At 37.3% G+C, this 13,524-nt stretch overlaps 1 long non-coding RNA gene across 1 annotated transcript; it reads left to right on the top strand.

Moving 5' to 3' along the window:
- The first annotated feature begins 8,995 nt into the window (after nt 1-8,995).
- Nucleotides 8,996-13,061, top strand: LOC133221183 (uncharacterized). Its single transcript, XR_009727921.1, has 2 exons — nt 8,996-9,790; nt 12,546-13,061. It is a non-coding gene; the product is annotated as an uncharacterized LOC133221183 (long non-coding RNA).
- Nucleotides 13,062-13,524: the final 463 nt, after the last annotated feature.

Genomic DNA, 13,524 nt, shown 5'->3' with positions numbered 1-13,524 from the left:
TGCATCACATGTATAAATGGACAATGTGCCAATTATTATAGCTTATCTGATGGACATGGGATTTTTAAAGTATTTTCTGGTTTCCTTAAGTGCAACTGATTTTGTGGGTTTAATTTTTTTCTTTATTTTTTCTTTTTTTTTTTTTTTTTTTTGAGAGGGTGTTGATTTCTGTTCTTTTTCTTAGCTCCCAGACGGCATCCTGTATCCACTGATACACAGAATAATTCACCAGGATTTTCTTTAATGAATGACCTATTGTGAGCAAGCAGGAAAAACCCATAATGTAGTCTTCTACAGAAAAATGATAATTATTACAAATGGAGGTAAGCTCCCATATTGGGAATCTTTTTCTTGTTGTTTGAACTGTGGATGGTATTTCATTAAGGTGGCTTGTGCATTTTTTAAAAAATCCTGTTGAAATTATATTGTCATGGCTAATTGTGCTGTTAAAAATGTAAAGAACAGAAACACAAAAACACCAATCTCTGGGTGTTCCTTTAGACCTAATCCCTCATTCTCCCAATTCTTAGCATAGGAAATATATACTAAAGCTAGTGCTGCTTCCATTTTTTCACCATCTTATCTTACAAACCTGGAATACTGTTTTTCACTCTAAGTCTTGAATGTGCTTTTGCCTAACAAGAATGAAAAAGCTTAGGGATGAACTAAAATGCGCTGAATGGTTTATAGCATATTTAGACCTTGGAGAATGTCTGTATAGTGTCTGTGTGTTTAAACACAGCCTTGCAAAGCTGCAAGGGGCCACAGTTTAGCACAGGCCAGCCTCATGAGCAGCCTTATGGCAAGTGTAGTCCAGTCACGTCATGCAGCAATTAGAGCAGCACATTTAGATACTTGGATTAACTAACATTGCTTAGAGTGGTTTTAAGTATCAGGAAAATGTGAGCAACTATAAGCTAAAACAGAGAGTGCTATTCCTAATATTGTGTGCTCTTGGCAGGAAGGACATCTATGAGGATAAGGATTCCACATTTTAGGGATGGATCCTGCAAGCACAGTCATTAGAAAATGACTTAGAACATTTGGAAGGCCAAAGAAATAAGAGTGAAATAAGTGGCTTAGAGTTAAGCAAGAAGGATATTTCTCCCCAGCAACTGGAACGGGATCTCATGTCCCTGTTTCTCCCTGAAGCCACATCCATTCATCCAGATACCTTCCACTGGAAGTGCTCAGTATTTCCATACATGTGTAGGTACCTTTGCACCCCATCAGAACTTCAGAAGCCAAACAAATCCACCTGGAAATTTTGATTATTTCAGACTGGAACACAGTAGGAGCTCTGCAGAGAGAAGGAACAGATGAAGTCACTAAGGAGGGAGAGGTTTTTATGGAGGAAGGCCAGAAAAATGGTGGAAAAGAACAACAAAAGTAGTGGCAAGAAAACTGGGCAGCGGAAGTAAAAATGGTAAAGGGACTCCAGAATGCTTTACTGGCTCTAAAGTGAGAAAAAATATCTGAAAACATTCATTTATTCATTTTCAGCCAAAGAATACAACTAGGGCTTAAAAAGAGGAAAGAGAAGACGAGAAGATGTTAAAAAAAAAAAAAAAAAGAAGGAGCTAACAAAGAGGAAATTAAGAAAATAGATAAGAGAGAGGAGAAACAAGTGCCGGAAGTGAATGAGTGGATGGTGAGTGAGCAGGCAGCACAAAGAGATCTGACATATAGGGCTTTTAGGTAAGTGAATTTTATTTGTATATGTCATTTCCTACATTTTATTGCATTTCTCTGGCAACCATCCCACAGTTCCATAACCTATAGGTGGGTGGGAGGAGGTGGCTAAGAGGACAAAATGGTAGGTTTTGCCAGAATATTGACGTGAATTGAGTCAGGTCATTACTTGTGGTTGTCATCAGACAAACAGTGAAACTGGGTTAATGGGGCAGGTGTTTATGAATCCTACAGGCTAGAGGAGGCTTGGTTTTCAAAACCTGACTCACACAGAAAGGGAGAGGCCCAAATGATTTAATACAGCAAAGAGATGGTGAGTAGTGGTTTCAGAACTGTAGGGGCTATGGAGATCTATTTCAGGTTTACAAGATGGTTCTCTGTCAGATATGCTTCAGTCTCTTAGCAGGTTTAGGAAGGTGGACACTGCCTATGTTTCTATATTGTTGACTTCCTTATTTGCAACCATAGGATAGAAGTTATACTATTTTTAGTGAAAAATGAGGTCCTGAAACACAACTATATAGCAAAACATGACTTTAACAGAAAATGCTCTGAAATCTGAACTCCATCTTTTCTGGGTAGTTTTGTTTCTTTTTGCCCTCTGACTCTTTACTGTCTTTCTTCTAATTATCTTGATTTTAAAATAGAAAAAATATCTAAACCACACAGTGTTAAATATAATGTTAGGATTTTTGAAAGCTTTAGAACTTATGCGATAGCTGCCATCCTGCATCATACAAAATGTCCATGTAGACCCGTGTCTTTTCTCTGAGGGTGAGAAGAAGCAAATGGCCATAGCAAAAGTATATGAACTCTGATATATGGCTCATATAGAACAATCGTTCTTCCCCTATGTGCTTATGCCCTCTGAGGATCAGTATCTTAGACATTTTGATTTGGAGGCTGGATCTTGATCATCATATCTAGTAGCTAGTGATGGATTTCGTTTGCATGATTTCATGTAATCCCTTTTATGATCCATTTACACTTTTGACCTCCACTCCATCCTGTGGCCATGAGTTCTGTAATTTCCTGATGAACTGTGAGGATAAAGTACTTCTTTTGTTTGCTTTAAGAGTGATGTCTGGTCATTTAATAGAGGCTCCTAGTCCTTGCGTTTGTGGGAACTGTTGAATAATGGCTCTATATGTTAGAAAGAAGGCTTTTGAAATAAAAAAGCTCTCTTGTAATTTTAAAGCCTTCTAATCAGGCAAGCTCTTGCTCTTGTGAATCCTTCCATGAAAAAAATTCCCAATTCCAATTACAAACTGATGAAATTAGAATTAATTAAAGCAAAAGTACTTTTATAATGTTCATACTGCACGTATAAGTAATCTTAGTCTTATTTTATATCTTTTATGTGATTCCCTTCTCATGTTACATCACAGTGCTATTGTCAGTTCCATGGGATGTGCAATACTTTATTTGTAATGCCATGATCTGCAGCACAACTATTAAATCACATGTATAATAATTGAAGAGTATGTTTGTTCTTTGCAACAGAAGGAAGGGGAAAGGCCTGGCAAATCAATTAAAAAGAATATAGGACTTTACTTTGAAGAAGACACCTGAACATGGACAACAGCAGTATGCAGTGGGGCAGACTAGGGTGTGAATTTGCAGTTTCTCAGAAACTTTGGTAATTGCTGTGTTTACACACCAGCTTTCCATTATCCAATGTAAATGTTACTATTTCTTTCCCACTAGCATCTAAACTATCTTGCATTTGGTGTTGCGCAAAATGTATATGAATGCTTGCAGTGGGGCAGCTGATGTGCTGCTACTTTGCAGCCTGCTTTGACCTTTGGTAATCCACTTGTACACCTACACTTTTAGTTTCTCAGCCTCTTTGGTCTCTGTCCAAGGGGAGAAGGAACCAATAACTACATCAGCCTGTAAGGCACAGCAACCGGATAGGTGGCCCTGGGGGACCTGGCAGACCAGTCCTGGGTGCAGAAAGTGGTGGGGAAGGATCTGTTCTTTTTCCCAGTTGACCATATTTCAACCTGGAGAAAGGAAGAGAGGAAAAAGAGAGGGGGGAGAGAGGCGACGTGAGGCAGAACCAGTATTTCCATCTTCCTGCAGATGGTAGTTATCACAGTATCACAGTATCACAGTAGGTTAGAGATTGGAAGGGACCTCAAAAGATCATCTAGTCCAATCCCCCTGCCGGAGCAGGAACACCTAGATAAGGTTACACAGGAACGTGTCCAGGCGGGTCTTGAATGTCTCCAAAGAAGGAGATTCCACAACCTCCCTGGGCAGCCTGTTCCAGTGTTCCAGTTATCCACATATCCTCTTTGCAGCATCTTTCAGTTCTGTGTTATTCTGTATCATTCTGGTCTGATTGATTTACGGGGAGACAAAGAACAGATTCCAGTGTGAAATCAAAATTGCTCTGAAAATACACTTGTGTGGCAGTGTTTGGAGCAGTGGTGAGAGTTTAAACAAAGAGTATGACCCTAACCCAGGAATCAAAATTAATGTAAGAGAATTGAGTGCAACACAAGGTGTGGTGGAACAAGGACTACTAGGGGGTCTTGTTTATATTCAGCAATGACAGTCAATATTCAGCACTTAAAAAGAAACAACAGTGTAATGGTTTTCACTGAATTGTACGAAGAAACGGGATAACTTTAACAAATATCACAAAGAATGTCACAAATCAATTGTATTGAAAATATATTAGGTTTCTTTAAAAAGAGATTGGAAAAGAAAGCAGCACAAGCAGGGGGAGAGACAGCACACAAAGATTTACTTCTGAGTGCTACAAAATATTGAACTAAAAATAACATTAAAGATGAAATTTGCAATGAATCTCAAGCTGCTAAATTCCCAAAGGCTGAGTTTGCCAAAGGCTCTGTTGGTTTCCTCTGTTCTTTTCTGTCTTTATTTAAATATTTTATACAGTTGTCTATGTTCATGTGTAGTGCGAACTGTCATTTATATTTCAGTCCACTCTAAAATGGATCTTAGACTATCTCAAGCTGTGCACTGCAGTGGATAGTTTTGAACTGAGAGGTAAGTTGAAGTGGTAAGGACAAATGAAGAATGATATTTAATGTAGTTTTTGTGTACTTATATTTTGCTGTCATGTATTTTGCCTTAAAACTGATTTGTAATTTTATGTGTTTTGTGACATTATGATAAGATGTGATCTGAGTATGGTTTCCATTTAGCAAATACACTGATGTATTTTCAAGTTGGAGTGGTTGACTGTGAGAATTCTGTGTTCTGACCTTAGGGTTTAATGTTTAGCGGTAACAACATGCAAGCTTAAATCTGCAGTCTTAAATGTTCCTCCTTATGCTTTGGACTTGTCAAGGTAAACCTTTTAAAATAAGCCAGTCTTAAGCTGATTTCAGGCTCACTCCTGTGATACGCACAGAGGGTGCTGAACATCCTCACACCTCCATCACCTGAGGTATACAGGGCATGCCTTAAAAATTGGGAGTCACCATGGAGTTGGGTCCATCATCTTGGGATAGATTCTCCCACCCATCTGCGGTTGGGAGAAGGAAGCAGAGAGACTTTTTATATCTTCTATAACTCAAATTGCAGAAGTTGTGGTGGCTGAAGCACAGCAGAAGCTTCCTAATTGCTCCCCATAGGGTGGAAGGTACCCAGACTGGGGCTGGTGGGAGCACCGCAGGCAGAGCTGTATCTTCAGTCCAGCGCTGTCAGCAAGTGGGCAGGGAGATGGTGCTAACAGCAGAAACTCCACTCCCAAGGGAAGAGGTGTTCGTTAGGGTGTAGTGCTGCTATATCCTGACCTTAAGACAGTGCCACTGCTGATACACAGTGCTATCTATCAGCTTAGGTAAGAAATGTTAAGACACATTAAAGTGGGATTCTGCTTTGTTTTTTATCTCAGCATGAGGAAGAACAAAATTAGTAGTATTTGGCTCCATTGCCACATTTCTTAAAAAGAAAGGAATTCTTAAGAAATTATGTTGCTTTCTTCCTTCTGAACAGTAAGACATACAGAATAAAAATGTTAAATAATGGCTATTAGATTAGGAAGTCTAAGAAGCTTTTACTACTTGGAAGCTTTGACTATTAAAGAATTTATAAATTGCCATTGAAATACAAGTGGCTCTGCAATATGATAGATCAAAGTTCATTTTTTTCCCTAATGCAGAGTTAAGATGAGTAGGCTTACTTTTTACCCATCTTCTTTGCAGATCAAAACCATTCCTTTCTTTTTATTTGAATGATCAATGTACTGGAAGAGCTCAATGTATATGTTGTGACTGCAGTAAAATTCTTATTCACAACCCTTTAAATAGTAATACTGCATGATAACATTCTGCAAACTTCAATACATCTCAACATTGCTGTCCAAAGTATAGAGTATGTCTCCTCCACATAATACCAACGCAAAGGTAATTAATTGTATTTCATAAGGTGATATTTCTTAAAATATTTTGACCACATTATTAAAAAGTTAGCTATTCTGAGTAATGCTTCTACACTAAGATAGCAGAGAAACTTCAGCGTGTTATGTTTTAGTGAACTGTATTCCATAGAAAGGACTCAGAAGACTGAAATGTAAGCTTTAAAAAAACACTCTAAGCACATGATGTCTTAGAAATATATTAGTTGAATTTCAATGTAGTTATAGCAGTTTTTCTGGTTTTTATATGCTTTTTTATATATTAAGTACCTATTATTATTTTATAAACCTGTCTAAATCCATTCTGTAATAATTTGTATTGTCTATAGATAATATAGATATAGTTTCTAGAAATATACTTTGCTAAACAATGCAGAATCAAATATATATATTCCTGAAGGAGGCATATAATGTATGAAGGTATGTAATGTTCTGAAAATAAGAAGGTATATAATGGTGTGAAAATAAATAGTATGGGAAGATATGTATAGATAGCTACACAGGTAACTAAGGAAACCTTTGATTTTAGTTCAAGGAATACTTACATTTAAAGTGTTTTGTTAAACATTAATCCTTTGGTAGTCTACACAATTTGTACCTGGCCATAAAATTTTCATGCATGTAGTGTCTTTCTTTGGAATGTAAAGATTTACAGTCTCTGAGTCTGGTTTGGCTCATCTTGACGCTGATGACAGAAATCCCAATTTTGCTCTTCAAGGGCATGATTGGGCCATTTATTTCAGCTGTACAGAAGGACATATTGCTTCTTTTATATATAAAAAGTATGCCAAAATAAGATGAAAAGACTTTATGAATATTGCACAGTAAGTCAGTGGCATGTGGTCATAGAACTAAGAATTCCTTCCTTCCTGACTCTCACTTCCTTGCTTTACACTGTACTTTTGATAATGTGTCTGCATTCCCACAGCAATATTATTCTGGCACATGATAATGCAATAGTTTTGAAATATGCTTTTCATGTGATGTGTGAAAACAGAAAATCTATAGATGTGCCCTATACATGAATAGAAGAATTCATATTACAATGTGTAGCTACAAGCATAATAAATGAAAATTGATGAAAAGGGAATCTTTCTACTGCTGGGATTTTAAAGAATTAGACAAATGTGCATAGCTCAAATAAGGCAGAATATTCTGCTTCTTGTCACAGAAAGAGCGATGAACATGTATCAGAAGAGAAAATCAGCTGCTGCTTGGTAAGTACCCTGTGATTTTTCTTGACTGCTGCCATTTGGGTCCCACCAAGTCCAGTACTTATGGTGCAGATCAGGAATGCCAGCTCCTTTTCTGTTGTTCTGTCTTTTAAAAGGACATTTTTTCTCAGAAAACCTGAAACTATAGCAGTACAACACCATCTCTTCAGAAACATTTTTATTAATTCTTTTGCTTTGCAAGTGGAAACTAAATCAGTGTAATAGTGAAGTTAATTGTTGGTCCAGTCTTTTCAACTTGAAGGCAGAAGAGAATCCCAGAAAAGTGACATTGGATGATATTTTTCTCTTATTTTTATAGGCAATCTCTGCATTGTATGATATTAGGTGAAGCAAATATTTGTAATTTGTATATTTATGCTATGTGGGTTTAATTTTTGTAGTTGTTTGTGTAGTAGTAGCAGTAGTAACAGCAGTAAGCAGTAGCGTTATGGGAAGATCCTCTGTAAGGCTCTGTAGAAAGAGATCATTAAAAGATAGCATTCTGGAGATGATGCTCTATATAGCTGCAATCAGCAGGACATAGGAACTGCGTCCTGTATGATGAATAACAAAGGAAAGGGTAGTTTACATTCTTTGATACATTTCTGCTCGATTAACCCCCAGTGGGATTTTACTCCTCCAGTCACATTTTTTTGTTCCTCTAATCTTCTTTTTGTATTTGCTCACTGACCCCAGGCATGTATTTGACTTGTGACCCTTTTTCTGTTAATAAAATACAGGCCATCTGACCAGCATTCACACCAATGAACTACAAGGTGATGATCACCTCATTGTAAATGCCAGGAGTTAGCAACACGCAGCAGTATGAGCCTGGTGGTTGGGTGGGCTGAAGATAACCAATGAAAGCACCACAATCAATTCTGAATTGTGACTTCAAACTAAAGATAATAAACTCCTTCAAAACATGTAATATTATCCATAGAAGAACTGTATAACTTCTTGTGTATTGTTCTGCTATTAATTTGTTGATAATGTTTAGGGGATTATAGCATGACAAACAACAATTATAGCTATAATGTGGAAATCTTCAGTATCTACATGGGTGTTAGCTTATAAAATCAAAATTACTCTATTTACATTTTGGGTTATCAATTATAATTATATGCCTTGTGAAAAAATAGATCAGCACTTAGTGGTAATAATTTCAGTATAGTGTTTTGAGGCTAAATTAACACTGGAAAACATAGGTGAGCTCTTTCAAATAAGAGTATTATTTGTTTGTAAAGCATGAGCAGAATGTAGTATTTATTTTTTTTTTAAGAAAATGCATAGTAATGAATGTATTAATGCCTTCACCAAATCACAGAATCTCTAAACCATGACTCTAATGAAAAGCACTGTTAATTGTGTGTTACATGAAAAAATCATGCCAAAGCCAGATTTATCAGATATGTAATCTGTGGCTCTGTTTTGTGACAGGAAGCCATTATTTCCACTGAAAAAACAAATCCGTTAAATTTGAACTATTAGATTGCAGCAGGGTTAAGGCTGCTTCTGTGCTGTAGAGTCACTTCAGGGTCACAGCCCAGTTCTAGAGATGTACTGCGAGAGCTTCATATCTGATTAAGACAAAAAACTGATAAAACTGTAATGCAGACTAACAATATGGAATTATCTGATGTAGTTTGGGGGGATAGGGGTAGGGGGTATAACATCATTCAGTTTATTTGCATATGTTTGTTCTTTCTGCTGAAATCAATCTCTTTGAAGGAAGCAAGAATAGTTTAGCAAAAGAAAATATTATTAATGCTGGTAAGAGAACACAGAGGAAAATCTTTAGTAAACATTTCTTTTCCAGTGTTGATTATAATTCTGTCTAATGTTTATTTTCATAGTTTTCTTTGATCCAAACACAAATAACAATAAAGTTAACTCAATTTCTTTGAACAAACAAAACTAAACTGTGGCCAAGTTTGGAGCAAATTTTAAAGTGGCTTTTTTGTTTTTCTCCCAAGCCACATAACAGATTTATAGAGTAGATATTTGCATAGCTCACATCCTTCCCTGTATAGGAATGTCTCTATGGCTAACAGTAATTTACCTGCTATGGGCCTCTTTCCGACTTTATTGAACAGCCTGGGGCCTGTAAGCATCTGCGCACATACTCAATAGCAGTCAAGGGAGCACCAGCAGTTCAAGGTTTTGGATCTGGGCTGACCGTGTTGTGTTATGATAATTGCTACAGTTTCATAAAGGTTGACTGTGGCTCTGCTGGGGTGGCTGGTGGGTTATAAAACCAGAACGTAGTCAGTCACCCTCACTGCATTTCATACCCTTACCTACATGACAGGCAGAGAGGCAGGGCAACGATGGCAGCAGGCCGGGTCTGTGCCTGTCACAGTCTCTGCACAAGGGGAGCTGGAAAGGCATTGTTAGTGCTTCTCCCTCCTGGACCAGAACCAAGCAGCCAGAGCATCAGGTTGTATCTTCACAGTCTTCTTCCATCAGAAATTTGACAGACAAGTATGTAGTATGGGACTTGGAAACAACTACATTCCTAACGCAAATATTATACAATTGTAAAATATGTACTACAGTATTTATCATATTGCTTAAGACTCTGTCTGCATTGCTGGGGGTGTTTTAAAAATTCTGCCAAAACACAGATCTGCTTAGGAGGTCAAAACCACAATGTGATCTCAGGTAGATATTGACTGTGTCTCAGAAGACTGGTGCCTGGCAGCACCTGCTGGGGTGATAGTCAAGGGTCTGTATCTGCAGTGGAAAGCATATATTTCAACCTCAGATTACAGCTAGCATACGTTGTAGCTGTTCTGTTCAGCCCTCCTACATACAAATAGTGTCTCTGAAATTGGTCAAAGTTACGAATAAAGACCACAATGCCCAACCTCAGTCAGTCAGCTAGAGAAAAGCCATATACCAGATTAGATCACTGCTTTTGTAAGTTTTTTGAAGATACAATACAGAAACATGAGAGATTTTCAGGTTCTATAAAATAAAATAACTTTTTTTTTCTCTCTCCCATTATATTCCTGTGTTTTTGTCACTGGTTAGCTGAGCTGAACAGGGGCATCTGGTCTAATGATTGACTGCCTCTGTGAGCAGATCCAAGTTTCATTCTTAAATCAGCCATCATTCACTTGATGACATGGACAAAGCCAACCCTCATCGCTCTCTAAGCAAATAATCTTCCCCTTTACTGTACACTTTGACAAAATTATGATTTCACCACTAGAATAAATGTCAGAATTTCCACCAGCCTCAGATGGATTGGGACTTGTCCTTTGGCTTCTAAGTGCTGACGGCCTGTTAAAGGGCTTATTTTTAAATCAGGAGGTGTGCAAGTGCTTTGAGAGATTTTAAAAATAGAAGTGAATACAAATAACATGAGGTCAGTTATTGCTAAAACACATCATGAGAAAATGGACATGTTTAAGGATAAATCAGAACTAATCTCAGTGACTGCAGGTGACTCATACTTGAGCAAGAATGAAAATTTGGATTCTGAACTGTATAGAACAGTTTTGGCTGAAATATTTTTACTATTTTTTTTCTTTTCTTTTTTAATTGCATATAAAAATGCCAAATAGAAAACAGTTGCTGATTTCTGCTAACAAAATAGAGTATTTCTGATCCTAAAGCAGGGAGTCCTCACAAGGCTCTTGCCCAAATATGCAAAAGTCCTTCTGTGTAACAGAGGATCCTCACAATGACAAACACAACCAAAAACACTGCTTATTCAGTTTCTTTTTTCTTTTTTCCTTTTCAACATTATGAAAACAGGAATACCAGAGATGATACTGTAATTATTGTACTGTCCAATTTCATATAAATACACTTAGGAATATGGGGCTGGGAAAAAAACACACACCTTTAAGGCTCTCTTTCCTAATTTGCTGGCAATCATAGCATAGGTACAAAGCACCTGAACAAGCCCCCATTAACATTCACTGTTGATGTCCTAAAGAACAAAGCTAGGAAGGTTGAGAACTACGGGAATACTCATTTCTTGATGGAGGAGTCTGAATCAGTGCACTTCCAAAACTTGAGATTTACATACTTAAATAATTTTAGGTAAAAATACATAGAAGTGCTCACATGCTAGAAAAAGCTCTCCCTATTTCTTATTACTAAATGAAATGGGACTTTGGCATCTAGAAGCAGAGTCCTTTGTATTTCCTAGTCCTTGAGGCTGCATGTCTTTCTTGCTGGATAATTCAGAGATAAATACAAAATTGTACTCAGCATTCTTCTTTTTTTGAATAAATGCTTCTACTGTATATTTTGTCAAAGGAGACCAGAAAGTCTTGTAGACAGGAGGAGCATCATCTGTCTGAGTCTGCAGAAGCCTGAAACAGCTGAAATGAGAGGTATACTGCTTGAAAACGAAAGATGATACCTATGTTATGCCAAAAGCTCAGCTCAAAATAAATGGGAATTAACATAAACAGTACATGGCTTACTATAGTGATGGCCCCATGTGTGTGTGGGGGGTGTTTGTGGTTTTTAATATTCAATTAAATAATATTTAATTTATTATTAATTTTTTATGTACAATTTAAACAAATTGTTTGCAATAACTGTGATAACCTGTTTTGCCCCTGATGGCCCAGGCTTCAATGAGTATAAAGCCTTTGTGGTGCCTAACAAGGGGTAAGGCTAGTTACTTTGTGGTGGAGTATGTCCACCTTGAAAATTCCTCTTCAAAAAGGCTCTTTAGCAGGACCACGATGGTCTTCACATGCAGGGACCGAAACATGAGTTGTGCCTCAAAAATCTCATGTTATATAGTCCCACAATAATCTTTCTTCTATCTCCAATAATTTTCCCGTGCTGGTTCTGGTCTGTTGTTTCTGCTCAGTAGGAGGGGCGGTTGTTCTCTGTTACTATTAATTTTCGTGTAGCTACTATTTACTATATTCACATAGCATCCACTATCAAGCTCCTAAAACAGTGTTAAAATATATTAAATCTCCCACTTTAAAACAGTAATAAAAGGTTTTTACTAAAGAAATACATATAGCTTCTCTCAGATCGTGCAGTAAGAACGCTGAATATCGAACTAAAGTTCCCAGAACTTGGGAAGGACAAAGGAGCATTTTACTGAAGAACCTTTTCCCAACACTCAGAGCTCTAATAGTGCTTAAAGGAAATAATAAATCTTTCTCTTTGTCACCCTTCCCTATATTTCTTCAAAAAAAAAAAAAAAAAAGACAGAGTTGGTACTACTTACAAGGCACTTTCCTTGATGTTTCTGTTAGTCCAACCAAGGGACAAGATTGTGTGTACAGGAAGGAGAGTTGAACAATTCATCCTATAAAGGAATTCAAAACAGAATTGGAAATCCTTTGTAAGAAGAATAGCAGTTGGGATTATGGCTGCATGCTTTCACTAATGACTCTACAAACATTTATCCAGAGATAACCCAGAAATTCAGTTGCATTTAATATTCAGATAAGGACCACTCACCTGCTGTTAAGCTACAACATCTACAATCATTCTTTGAATACTGATAATTATATGAAGCAGAATCCCCTAGAGGCCGGAAGTCTAGTCTGGATTCACCTGGAATACAAAGATGAATAATATTGCATATTACATTCACCCAAGTATTTGCAATTTATAGAAATGTCCATTCATGCTCCTGAAAAAAAAGATGTGTATTTCCCTAGGGGTACAGAATAAGGTGATAAAAACCTGTGTGGGGGACTGTTTGGATTGTAACTCCTAGAGTGTCTGATGTTGATTAATTAATAAACAAATAAATCATTACATTTAGCCAGATACCTCACTACAAGACCATAAAAGAGAAAACGTTAAAAAAGGATTTTGTGTTCCCCACCATGCAGAAGGGTTACTCAGAGCTACAAGGAGCAAGTACTAGAACTGGCATTCAAATGGCTTGGAGTAGATGTGTATATGCATTATTTTTAAAAGAGTAGCATTATGAATATGCTCTCTTTGCTTCCTCTTTTCTTCCCCTTTCTCCCATCAGGTGCCTTGTCCTTGTTCTCCCCTCTCATCTGTTGATGGCTGATAACACCTTATCTCCACTAGGGAAGCAACTGGGAAGTTTGCTTCTTCCTCACAAGACTGAGGGTATAATTACAACAATGCACCTGCTCAGTCCTCCGGTGGCTCAGTGAGTCTACATCCATGTCAAAATCCATGCTGTGAGGGTAATTTGATAATCTCACTTTTTTTCATATGCTTTATATGAATAAACCACCGTTGAGTTGG

The sequence above is a fragment of the Neopsephotus bourkii genome, unplaced genomic scaffold, assembly GCF_033783945.1.
Source record: "Neopsephotus bourkii isolate Nb327-2 ecotype Australia unplaced genomic scaffold, CSIRO-AGI_Nbou_v1 NB_1513, whole genome shotgun sequence".
Taxonomy (NCBI): Eukaryota; Metazoa; Chordata; class Aves; order Psittaciformes; family Psittacidae; genus Neopsephotus; species Neopsephotus bourkii.
This window is presented reverse-complemented; position numbering and strand designations above follow the sequence as displayed.